Here is a 13523-nt window from a genome sequence, read left to right as displayed (position 1 = left end):
CAAGTTTTGTCATCTACACAATTTTAATGCTCAGTAAAATTGTGCAATATGTTTTAACTGTTTGGCTGTTGAGACCGATTACCTTAGTCTTAGAAGAAAATTTTACTTTTATGCTCTAGGTCTAGAACATAAAATGAGATTTTATGTCGTCTACGCACGACATAAAGGTGCACTTTTTGAGCATGAGAAGTGAAAAACATATTTACTATATATGAAGGATTGTTTTACTATTTCCAATAAAGAGATGAAAAAATTAAAAAATGCAAATAAGCCAACGACACGTGGTGTTCCCAGGCGGTCACCCATCCAAGTACTGACCACGCCCGACGTTGCTTAATTTCGGTGATCGGACGAGAACCGGTGTATTCAATGTGGTATGGACGTTGGCGAATGCACATACGAAATAAACTAATACACTGTGTGGTTCTTAAGAAACATGCTAATGTTACGCATGTCGTGACCAAGTGTATCTCACAGCTCCAGCAGTCACAGCCGCCAGGCGTGCGCTACGGTAGCGGACTACCTTACTAAACCTAAAGGTTTAGTAGAAGGTAGACTAGATTATGCTCATTTAATAAATCTGAAACATAATATGGGGTTTTATGTAGTATAATGTTAAAGGTCGATGAACAATTCAATTATTAATTAACAAATAGCAACTCATAATTTTTCAGTTGTTTATAATTTACCACTAAACAATAATTAGGTACAATAACATACCTAATGGTAAAACAAAAACAATACAATCCAATTAACGATTAAGTAGTAATGTGCTCGGCACAACAGGACATGACGTAATTAAGTAGGTAGGTAGGTACCTACAATGCGAACAATATATTTAAGTAATTACACCACAATAAATAAGAAACGGCCAATCGTTTCTACATAGGATTAATAAACTTAGGATAAGAGGTAACTTTTACTATGAACATTAAAATACTGCTTTTTTGATCTCTTTCATTGTAAATTTTATGGCAATAAGCAATCCACTAAAAAATGCCTACGTCTAATATATCCGGGTTCCGAAACCCGTATAATTGTACCTATACCGAATTAATCTAACTATAATACATAATTATAATATCTCCAGTTTTATGGATGAGCTAATGTTTTAACAGAATTAACTAATCTATTCAATCATAATAAATTAATTTTCACATTCGAGTAAAAAAATAAGCAGAAAAGATACCAAATGGCTAAATTACGACATAAATATTAATTAATATTTATTTATTAAACGAAATAATATCAAAACATAAACGAATTAATACCAAAACTAAATGAAATGTCAACAACAAATAAATGGTATCTAATGTCGATATTGTAATTTGTAATATTATTATGTATTTAATACACAATACACCGGACCGGGCGTAGTGTACGTTCTAGTGGTGATGACGATACCAGTATATGGCAGGGGTTCAGTATAGTCAGCATGTTAATATTGTTCTAAATATGTTATTTTTTGGCGCCGAACGAAGTGCTTTATGGGAGAACTAGAAGCGATGGCACCATGGTAAAAATGTTAGCTTCCGTGGTACAAAGCCGCCAGAAAGACAGGACTGTCATCCACACAGCCGTAGTGATGGCAAACAAAAGGACGGGACGGCCCACGTTGTGGTAAGTACCTACTAAACCTACGATCCCATATTGTATTATTAATTATCTACTCTATTTCCATAATCTGCTGACGCTACGTTGTTATCAAGTATCATTAATAGCTCGACGCAGCAGAGCCAGCAGGCGACGTTATAAATCTTGTTTGAAACATCTTATCAAATTAAATATTTAATAGATGATTGAGTGCAAACCGGTGACTTTGTCTAACCTCGTATATCTAGGTTATTTTGGGATATTAAGAAGTTGTAACCATGGAGAGTTTACGTTTCTGTTGCTATCTATTTTTCATGTCTTTGTCTTTGTCGCTTGCCATAAGGAATTACGGACGCTTTGACAGGTTATTCATATAAAGATACAAGCAAATCTCGTCCTTACGGTATGCGACAAAGTGGGACCTTTGACTAGACTTCGACATATATGATGTCACTGTAACCGTTGTAATTATTTGTAAAAGAACCGCGGCCTACTTGCGGAATACATTTTTGAACTATGAATTTTAAAAGACAAGATATTATAATTTTTCTGTTTTTTGCAAAGCTGAATCAGAAAAGAAAAGAATAGATAGTCAGGAGAGCCAAGGTAGTTGATACAACTCGCAGAGTTGCCAGAACTCCACTCAGTTTTTAGTATTTAGGTACAGACAGCATCAATAATAGCGGATGAAGCAACGCTCCAAAAGTATCTACCACCCTGGATTTATTTACCAAATAAAGGTATAGAATATCATTAATTTTCTACAGGTTACATTCAATGTATCTGTCACAGTTTAATTAATAATTATTTTACATATAAGAGACATAGGTATCTCTTTGTCATGCTATTAGAGAATGTCATTTGACGCGTAGTCTGATCCATTACTTTTGATACTAACCGTACAATTGTACATGGGCCCATTTCGCCCATTCGTTTGTGGGATTGAGAGCCTGTGGGTCGTACCTACAGGTTCTCTATTAGTGGTTTCGTGTCGATAATTCGATATACCGAAAGAACACGAAAAGGCTTGGGGAGGCCTTTGTCCTGTTATAACTAAAACTCAAATAGAAACACTGACAAAATCTCTAAAGGGGCCCACAGATTACCAGTTTGCCGGACGATATCAGCATGTCAGTTAAACGCAAAAGGTGACAGTTCCGAACAACTGACAGGCTGATATCGTCCGGCGAACTGGTAATCTGTGGGCCCCTTTATGTAGGTATGAGAATAAACATCCATTAATTAAGACGGTCGGTTTGTTAGATGATTCCTTTAACTAACCTGCATTCGTCTCATTTGAACACGAAACCGTCCAACAAAAAGCAATATGGTGACCAACATACATCTGACCGGCCATTATATAACATACCGCTATTCAGCCACTGATTGCCCCAGAGAAAAAACAAAAACAAAGATGGCTGCCCTTATTGTTTCGTTTCGCGGGCGCGATTTATGTGACGTTTTAAATAGCCAGGCCTACTTCTGAGGAACTTATAAAAACATAACTTGGCGAGCTTTGTTTGGCTCTGCGGGCGAGGTTTAAGGCCTTTGTTCTTAAATGATGTAACTTCGAATTTTTAGAGAGCGCATAAAAAGAAAATTCCGATTCTGATAAGTAGTTTTGGTCTGTTTTTAACAGTGTTTTTAATATTATATCAAAAGCTATGTATTTCTATATGTTGTAGGTACTTTTATTCTCCTTATTTATTTCTCCTCTTAAGTTAGGTTATTTATAATATGAATATAAAAGTAAAATATAAAAACACTTACAAAACAATAAAAAATACATATAAACACATTATAAAAAACCTAACCTAGGTTGCCGCCGGCAGCGGGGCTTGGCCCAAGCTGCCGGTGGTCAGGGCCGCAGAGTGAGGAACCGACGACGTACTGATACGCGCCGTGTCCAATATTACCGCCTTCTGCATCTGACCCTTGATCCAACCACCCAGCGAGAGTCTCTCTAGGTGTTGGTCGAGACTCTTTGTAGGTACTTATTATTATGTTTGTTTTTTTTTTCTTTTTTATAGAGTCCCCGCGTACTTGTAAAAGTACAAATTAAAATCCAGTTTGAAACCTCCTGGTTGAAAGTTTTCATACGTACTGAGTAAGTTTTATAGATCTTTTCGATTTCACATTCGCATAACACTGAAATAAGTGTAGATACCATTTACATATATCTAAGGACTGGCCTTCCGGGCAATAATCATACAGTCTAACGCCACAACGCGATTGGTTGATGAGTTCACATCACGCGCGCGATTGGTCGCAACTAGTTGCGTTAGACTGCATGATTGGCTCGAATTCGTCAGTAACACCGCTGAACTAGCACCATTCTTAGTGCCCGTAAGGCCCATCCTTAGATATATGTCAATGGTAGGTACCTAAGTTCTCCAAGAAGACCGGTTAGGTCAGGGTTTAAGTACCATAAAGATGGAAATAAATATGTAATGAAGAAACTCTTTTTGCTTGTCTTGTAGTTTCTCTTAAAAGTTTGTTATGGTTCTGGAATTTTATAGGTAATTACTCTGAATTTTATAGGACATATATCAGCCTTCACACCTAGTTCTAAAAAAAACGATATGTTAAAAACGGTTTACGAATGTGTTGCAGAAAGTTGTTTATTAGAATTTTGTATTGCATAATGTTAGGTAGACCAGGTACTTGGTAGAAATATCGTTTGGCAGAAATAATTTTGGCATATTGGTTAAATTTTTATCGAAGCTCACAATTAAATTGGTTATTTTGAGGCTTGTGGCGAGTACTTGGTTATAACAGTGCAGCTCAGGACACTGTCCTGTGGTTTGACTGCCCTTCAAATTAACTGTTTTTCAAGACACAATGCTCCATCCCCTGCTTTCCCTCTTGGTGAGAGCAAGACAACACATTATATAGTTCCGAGTATAAAGAGTTAAAGTCCATTGTCGTTCTCGGTCAGTATTCGTATAAAAGGCGCGTTTCAATTTGTGCTCGGCCATTAATAGAAGACATAAAGTTTCAAGATATTTAAAGGAACGTTTCACACCAATTGTTATGTTGTGCACCGAACACTAAAGCAGCGGTCGGCAACCTTTTAGCAGCCAAGGGCCACATAGTAGTTAAAGAAGTTGACGCGGGCCGCACTTTGGTAGTATTTGTGACTTTAGCAGACATTGTCGTTTGTCAATATTACATACAAAATAGCCAGGGAGGCCGCAAGCGAGAGGTTCGCGAGCCGCCTGTTGCCGACCGCTGCACTAAAGTATCAAAATGGCACGTGCTTCACAGACATGTACAATTGTACACATGGGTGCATTGTATCGGTGGCCATTGATTGATTAAACCTAACTCTGTTTCTTTTCTTTTTTAACTCTGAACGAACACCGAAGGCCCTAGACACTAAAATAAACCACTTAAATGCTGTTCGATTCAAAAATAACAGAACCATGATAAAATAATAAACGTATACAGAAATATTGAAAAGTATACTAAGGGGTATTTATTACTTACGCTTTCCCTCTACCACGCAACTAACCCTTTAGTTTTCTCACTGAGCAACCAGACGAATAAAGGAAAAGTGTATAGTGCCAGGATGACAATTTATTATAAATTTCCAAATAGAGCTTTAAAGAAGCTTGAACAAGGTTTATAATCTAGGTACAGCATTAATTATCTTGACGTGCGAAGTTGCGAAAATGTTTTCTTTGAATATTCGACGGACTACAAGCAGTCCATCACTTCCACGCAGGACTGATTCACAACACTATGCTTACTCATTAGTTCATTACAATCTAACAAGTAAAACTGATCTCCAATAGCGAATAGTTGTTGCAAATCTTGGAGTCAAGCTACGTTAGTACCACTCACGTTCGAGGTAAGATGATTTGTGAATATCTACTCAGGCTTGTTCGTGTGATCCTCGATCAAACCGGTCGTCAGGCAACATTGTTCATTATTTAAATTAGTGCGTGCTGGTGCTGGTATACCAGAAGCAATTGGTCCTATGCCCTATACTTTTGGCCAGAATATCCAGCAAGTTTATTATGATGAGTAATTCGTGGCTCTCACATATACCTAATCGCAGTCCAATTCAGTGATTAGTCTTGAGAAGGAGGGAGATATATCGCGAATATTGTTATTCGAAGATTGTCCATCTACATGTCTATCGCTCTTGCATTATAGAGGCGAATATAGGGAAAAATATATAACGATTTAACGATATTAGATTTATGAATATCAGTGTTCGTTGTAGCCGCAAGGTTTTACATTGGTATATTTTTCTGAAATATGTAGAAAGAATTCCCGATTATTTTTTATTTTTGCAACCATTGACTAATGACTTCGTACGGTAAGCTTTTAATTTTTAATTCCGTCAGTATAAAACCCTTTCATAGTTATTTGACGATAGGTACTCGAACTTTAAATGATATTGATTTTGATGATAACAACATCATTCTGAAATTGTCTCAAACTTGCAAAAGTCAAAAGTGCTTATTTTAAGCCTACTTGGATAAATATTTTTTGAAGTTTAAAGTTACTGCGAACTTAGTAACCGATTTTCACTTTAGTAGACTTTGTAGTGTCTAATTGTCTTTTTAATTTTTTTTTATGGTATTCCCATGGAATTTAATTTTACTAAATCATAAGAGGTAAGTATTGCATAATCTCGACCATAATACTTTTAATTTGAAACTTAACCCTCATAAATAGGATTCAATTTCGCGTTTGATATGCACGATGAAATAACAATGTCACGACTATTTCGCCAAAGCTAAGCATCTTCCCTATAAAATTTTCCACCAGCAATCAGCGATTATAATCCGTTATGAATACAACAACCACGTCATACGAGTACCTGAAGGTATAGGTACTTCCTCGTGGCATAGACAGGTAAATTATAGAGACCTCTCCATCAGTTGCCAACTTTCCACTGTTGGTGAGAACCTAATAACTCTAACTTACTTGTCGAAATTTAAAGTCCACTACTCACTACGCTTATAAAGTTCCCAGTTTCATCAAACTACTTTCATACAAATTCGTGTTTCTCGTCATGGTATTCAGATCAGTCAGAGTCACACCTGAACAAAGATAAAGTTAATTTTGGACAATCGTTGGGAGCATTTGGACTATAGCGGATGGTTTTACGGAAGCTGAGACCTCACTATGTCACGTCATCCACAACAAAGATTAGTCTTTATTTTTATCTATCACTGGTACAGGTACTTCCTAGTGTTAAAGTAGAAGGGATTATAATAAATGGCATGTGAACGTTGGCGACACCGCGGCGGACAGAAGAACCGGTTCCCGACTTCCTCGTGATCAGCGTTATTGGTACGAGTAGATTACCTCCCGCGCGAGCACGCAACAACATGGATTTGAAATATATCAATAAAAAATCACAGAAACCAGTCACTGATGAGACAAAGGCATGTGATCATACGCGGTGGTAATACTGATACGGATCCGCAAGCCGCTGCGGTATGTTAGCGAGACAGTGCTTGTCCTGATGTGTCCATATTGCGCTCGCATACCTGAGCACCCTGTGGATTCGCATCTAATTTATGATTAAATTGATAAATGCCATAAGCCGTTTAGTTTAGTTGCATCCATGATCAATAACGGCCTGTTTTAAGTAACGTTACAAACGAAATTGAACGGCTGGTGGGTAACTGCTATAAGCACAACACACACGTCACACGTTCACATGAGTGTGATAAACTCGAGTCGTGTTACAAGCTTCATCTAAAAGTATGTGGTCTGTGCGGCACTACTACTCTAAAACCAAAAGACAGTATGTATGTACGAGTTTCGTACATGGTTGCCACTCATTGGTACGGTACTGGCAGTGCCCTACAACCAGAAAGCAGTAAGTGTACAAAAGTTTCTTAAAAAGCGAGTGCGTTTTGGACGTAAACTGGGAAGCTGTGACGCCATTCAAATTTAGCGGAGATTTTCTTCGTCATGGCTAATTATCTTGTCGAACGAGATACCCCTTACTTACAATGTATTTTACCATCGTCCACACTGATTTTTACTGGCAACTCATAATCCTTATTCCAAAGACATAAGACCCCACTGAAGGTCAATTAAGCGTTGCTGTTAGTAGTAATTTATAAATTACTGTCATTTTTACCCGCTACTTGGTATGCATGGTTTTCTAAGGTGATGTTATACCGGGTGTATAATCCAAATAAGGCAGTGAGGAAAGACCAAAAACTAATACCTAGATTTATAAATTTGTTCTAAAGAACCACGAGGCTGATTACAGATACATATAAAGAAACCTACAATACGGATATTTCTGTCACTAAATGATTTCCTGACAGGATTTTCCTCACTGATCTATTTGAATCAAGCATCCCGTATGCATATGAAAAAATAAAAATATCCACTGCTCTGTTTTCAGCTCAACTCAAGAACCCATCACGAATTTAGTTCGTGTTATATAGATGGATAGAATACTCTTTATTGGCACAACTCATCATATCGAACCTTTTTTGCTGTTATTAGCGTAGCTAGCCTAAAGAGTTCTTATTTGGAAGTGATACTGAATACTGATGGTGATGAATGATGATAACGTTTCTTTCATCCCTCCTCTGTCCAGTTATTCCTTTTATCACGTTCTGGAGTACCCTGTCCCTTTCTAGTACAATATTTATCCAAATAATGTTATTTTTAATGAATGTCTACACGAATACCTACAGGGTTTGGCTTGACACTGTATGTTCATGACAAAATCGCAATACAAAGAAATATCAGTTCTAGTAATGTCGATCGTTTATTATAGGTTAGATATTTAATTGTTGCTCTATTTAATCAGTTTACAAGGAAAAATACGATGCTCAGCACATAACAAGAAATATATAACTACCTACCGGTGTAACTATGTAATTAAGTATGTATTGTGTAGATCGTATACTGTGCACGCGAAAAAGGTTTACCAACATCTATGTGTGTGTTGTGATATTAGTAACTAGTAATAATTATATTAATTAATTTATTATTTTATTTTATTTCCTAGTATTTCGCCCCAATAAATAATCATAATCAATGGCGGATATCCGCAAAATTATTATGCTTCAGAGTTGAATTAATTTGCACCCAGATAAACACAAATACAAATGTATTCTTGTTTATTCATAAAAATCATGCTATCGTTGACCTGCTATTATAAGGAAACTCAATCGATAGATATTAATAATAAAATATGTAGGCACAAAGTTCTGGGTTACTTTAAGAGACAGGGGGTCAATTTAGCGATAAATATAAAAATAAGGATTCAAAGATTTTCAATAAGCCGTATCGACGGGATCGCTTTACTTAATTTAAGATCAATATCTGGGAGACCGAGCTTTGCTCGGAAAACATATAAAAACTCTAAAATGTGCGTTTTCCCAGAGGTAAGACCTAGCTAGATCGATTTGTATACAAGAATTGCTCGTTTAAAGGTATAAGATTAAGTCATTATAATCCAGGCTATTATAATAAAAAAATAATATTATAGGACATTCTTACACATATTGACTAAGCCCCACAGTAAGCTCAAGAAGGCTTGTGTTGTGGGTACTCAGACAACGATATATATAATATATAAATACTTAAATACATAGAAAACAACCATGACTCAGGAACAAATATCTGTGTCATCACACAAATAAATGCCCTTATTGGGATTCGAACCCAGGACCATCGGCTTCACAGGCAGGGTCACTACCCACTAGGCCAGACTGGTCGTCAAATTGTATTAAAAGTATCATTTGTTCGATCCCTAATATTTATTTGTACCTAAGCCTGTAGCGCTTAAATATATACAAATAAGAAGATACAATATATACCTGTATGTTAATGCAAAATCTTAATTTCGGAATATTCTAAATAGTCGATAAACACTCCACAACATATTATTAACATTTAAGTTGAAATCCACAATTTGCATTATAATGGATATGCCATGTTTAATTTATTCAGTGTAGGCGGATGTAAGTAAAATAAATAGTAAATATATGCACAATGATACAAGGCTAAATAAGGCACCCATGGAAGAAGGCAGTAACAATCTAGAAGTTTAAAGCCTTTCTACTTTACGAAGGATATTTTGCCATTTTACGCGGTTTCCTATCTTGGCAAGAAAACTTGTTTTAGTTTGTGTTCTTGTAGACTAGTCAAAGGAGTTACAATACTACTGATAATCACTGTACAATCTTCCAGCAAAACCGCAGTTTGAGATAACTGCTAAATTAAAAATGTATACCTAGTTAGATTAGTATTATTGAAATAGCTAAATTTCAATGGAGACACATTCGTAAGTTCAAACTTTCAAATAAATTCAGTTAAAAATAAAATATGCTTTATAAATTTTAATTGGCAATCTACTATTGATGATGAATTTATGATTGATGATTCAATAGATAGACAGCAGCTAGCTAGGTAATAAGATATATAACTGCCTCTAGTCAGTTATATATCTTATTACCTAGCTATCTAGGTAGCTATACTCATACGGAAAAAGTCAGTTATATATATATATATATATATATATATCTTAAAAAGTGCATAATTAAACATTTGTTAGGTACAGTGAGCTGCTATCATATCGGAAAGAATAAGCTAGGTTTATGACAATGTAAAAAAGTCAATCAGTAAATCTCAACTCAATTGGATTTATAAAATAGCAATTTATAAATAGGTACAATACTCTTCATATATTAGGGTACCGCCGTAAACAGTTTGGTCGCGTACGCCGAAGGAACTGGTAATTGCGAACAGTTACAGTATTGTTTTATTGGGCCTTATAATAATTTGCCAGGTGTGTCATCTCAAACCGCCCCGACCAGTCCGGTTCTTTGTGACGATTTTATACTGTTTACTGGAGGCATGGACCGCTCATAGATGGAGTTTATTACGACGCGTATATAGGATAGGCGCTATTTTACTTATTAATAATAAAACACAACACATATCAACTGCGTTACTCTTACCATATTTATATTAATATGGCGCATGTTTACCTACTTTTAGAATTAGTTTTGGTACTTACATGAGTACTGAGCAGCTGAAATTTTAACGGTTACGTTCTCAGTTTAGGGTTAGATTAGAAAAACCTTCGCAGAAGCAAGCATGTTCTAAATCAGGCACTTAATGAGTGATAATCGTTAAAAATCTTCACGTTTACTTCTGCGAATTTCTTTCTAATGCTAAAAAATAACGAAGTATAGGGAGGTAGGTAATTTAGTAAGTACCTATTCTTCTCGTACGCATAGGATGGAAGCGCGTGTGTATAATTGTATATAAGTAGTCTCTATCTTTAGGTATTTAAATTAAAGTAAACAAACAATTTGTAAATTTTCGGGTATTTAGTTATGACACTTATGACATTTATTGGTTAACCGACCAATTACAAAACCGCCTGAATCAGTCACTGAACGACCTGACTTTAACCTACATTATTTGATCGTGTAATGTTTTCGTCTACCCTCAACTGGCTTAAGGAGCCATTTGAGGGTACATTTTGTTTACTTTCATTTAAATACCTAAAGATGTAGTTACCACAACTATATATGGTCGATCTAATTATTCATCTGCGACCTGCGACTCCAAGACAAAGTTAATTGTAGCAAAGTTACATTTTCTATCAAGCTAATGGCGCCCGACCGGAAATCATGCGGATAAAATGATGTTTATACCTACAATTTAGCGTCGACATTGGACTTGAACGGCTTTTATAGCAGTCATTCCTATTCTAAGATTAGCAGGAATCGGAATATTAAACGGAAGTAAGTGTGAAACGTATAACGTAAAACGGGGGATAGGATTTTTTACTCCCCGGCACGATTTTTAGCATTTAATACAAGTGATAAAAGTAAAAATGCTTAATTCAATTTTATTCCACCTAGTTCAGGGAAACTGATCGATAAAGAGGCGAATCGAAAAAAACACAGTTTTTGTTGAACCTTGCTGTCGGATTTAGCTGTTTCTATGTCGACACTCTAGCAGTTAATGTATTCCTTCTAAGATTAGCAACAATCGGAATATTAATCGGAAGTAGGTAAGTGTGGTACATATGTATGTACATATTTCGCCGTTACACCCGTTCCGGCTTTTAATCCGGTGCAACTGATGACGCGTGAAGCGTTGTGAAATGCATGCTGTAACAAAAGGCACCCCAAGCTAGTTGGTATTTCTAGTTATCTGCCTTGTATCATGATTCTATAAGTTTTAAATGAAACTAAAGGATTGCTCACACCATAATTTAATGCATAAGTCCATAGGGGAAAAAAATTGTCTCCCCTTTTGGTTTTCCTTCAATTTAATATCCACACTTTTACCTTTACTTTTCCTGGCATTTTGTTTTGACAATTTTTGTAAATCCTAGACCTAATTCTTATAAGGCTAATTATATATTGTGTAGAGATTAAATGTAACCTCCGCTAAATACCACACATTTGCCTTCCTAAATCCAGGAGGGATATAGGAGACTATGTTCGTACCCATAGATAAATAACAGTCCATTATCCTCTTGAGGGCCGGTGTGGTCGATCCTTAAACAGGATTTGGCAGATAAGAAATACGCCATGGCATTTCAAAACTGGAATTCAAGGTTACGAAGGATAGCCATTCCTATTCTATATCCATATCAGGCGTGTTAGTTACGGATATTATTGATTTTGTTTATCACTTAGAGTAGGTATTTACATCGCTGTTCAAATGCAAATAGTCTATGTTGGTCTAAGTTAATGTATGACGAAACGATTATGTTCGCGTATTTAAACTTAATTGTAACAGAACAGAACACGTAAACTTGCATTTTTTGCAACGATTCGTGCGTACTTGTTGCACGATTTTGTATCCGATCATCGTGTTACAAGTATGTTGTAATTCTAAGCTGAACCATTACAAAATCAACGTAATGACACGAGCAGGTGTTGCAGTTTGATTAGAATATGATATGATAAGGATGCAACTTTAATATGGACATTTCCACTTCCTTTGCTTGGGTAAAAAGCCGTGGTGCCATCGGCGTCTTATCGCAGATTGTAAAAACGTAAATTTATAATTTTATAACCGCTTTTTATCACAATAATCACGTTGCATTTAAATTTTAACTAAATAGGTAAAGCTTGAAGCCGTTCGCAACGTACAAGATATTGAAGACATATGTATATGTACTTAAATATGGAAAAATATTTAGACCAGTATTATATTTATATTCCAGTGGCCCAGAATTAATTGGTTGACAAATAAAACATTTCTGTAGCCTCTGGACCAGGCTGAATTAAAACCATCGTCTTCAGTTCGGCCGTTTATAAACGACGAATATTCCGTCATCCGCGGAAGCTGGCCATTTTTAAATCGAAAGAAACATTCGACCTTTTCAAAAAATATTTATACACCAAGATTCGTTTCCTGATTAAGCATGTCAGCATAGCATTACAAATATTACAATGGCCTTTCATCTTTTGTGAGTTAATATTAAAGGCAATCACTTATGAATGTTGGCTGGAACCCGGCAGCGCCGAGGTGATCTGCGAAGTGCCCTTTTAAACGAACGCCACCATAAAGGGAAGGTGGTGCCTGGCGTGGCAACTTGATCGTGTTTTAGTATGGCTTAGAGCTGCCAGCTCTAATAAAATGCTGAGGATCTAGGTTTTGGGTTGGGCATTGCACTAATATCTTAATAAGATGGCTAATAAAGTGTTTCGGAATCTTCTACATACAAAACATACCCATGGAATATATTTTTTTCTGCAATAAGTAAGTCTCAGTATGCAACTGTTAACAATGATTGACGTCTCGTCTTTGCAAATTAGTTCTGTAGTTTTAAAATAGGTGTACAATGATAAAAATAACTTTTAGTAAACTTAGCTTTGAATAAAATAAACGAGTTGGAATACCCCAAAAAAAGGTAAAACTGTAGTTGTTAGGAAGGGCACTTACAGATTCTGCAATGTTTT

The 13523-nt window shown here is 36.0% G+C and overlaps 1 non-coding gene across 1 annotated transcript; it reads right to left on the bottom strand.

The window, feature by feature from the left end:
• Positions 1-269: 269 nt before the first annotated feature.
• LOC134797187 (5S ribosomal RNA) lies at positions 270-388 on the bottom strand. The gene has a single exon (XR_010145047.1). It is a non-coding gene; the product is annotated as a 5S ribosomal RNA (ribosomal RNA).
• Between the last annotated feature and the right edge of the window lie 13135 nt (positions 389-13523).

This window comes from Cydia splendana, chromosome 14 (assembly GCF_910591565.1).
Source record: "Cydia splendana chromosome 14, ilCydSple1.2, whole genome shotgun sequence".
NCBI classification, from domain to species: domain Eukaryota; kingdom Metazoa; phylum Arthropoda; class Insecta; order Lepidoptera; family Tortricidae; genus Cydia; species Cydia splendana.
Note: the sequence above shows the minus strand (reverse complement) of the source record. Positions and strands in the feature narration are given on the sequence as shown.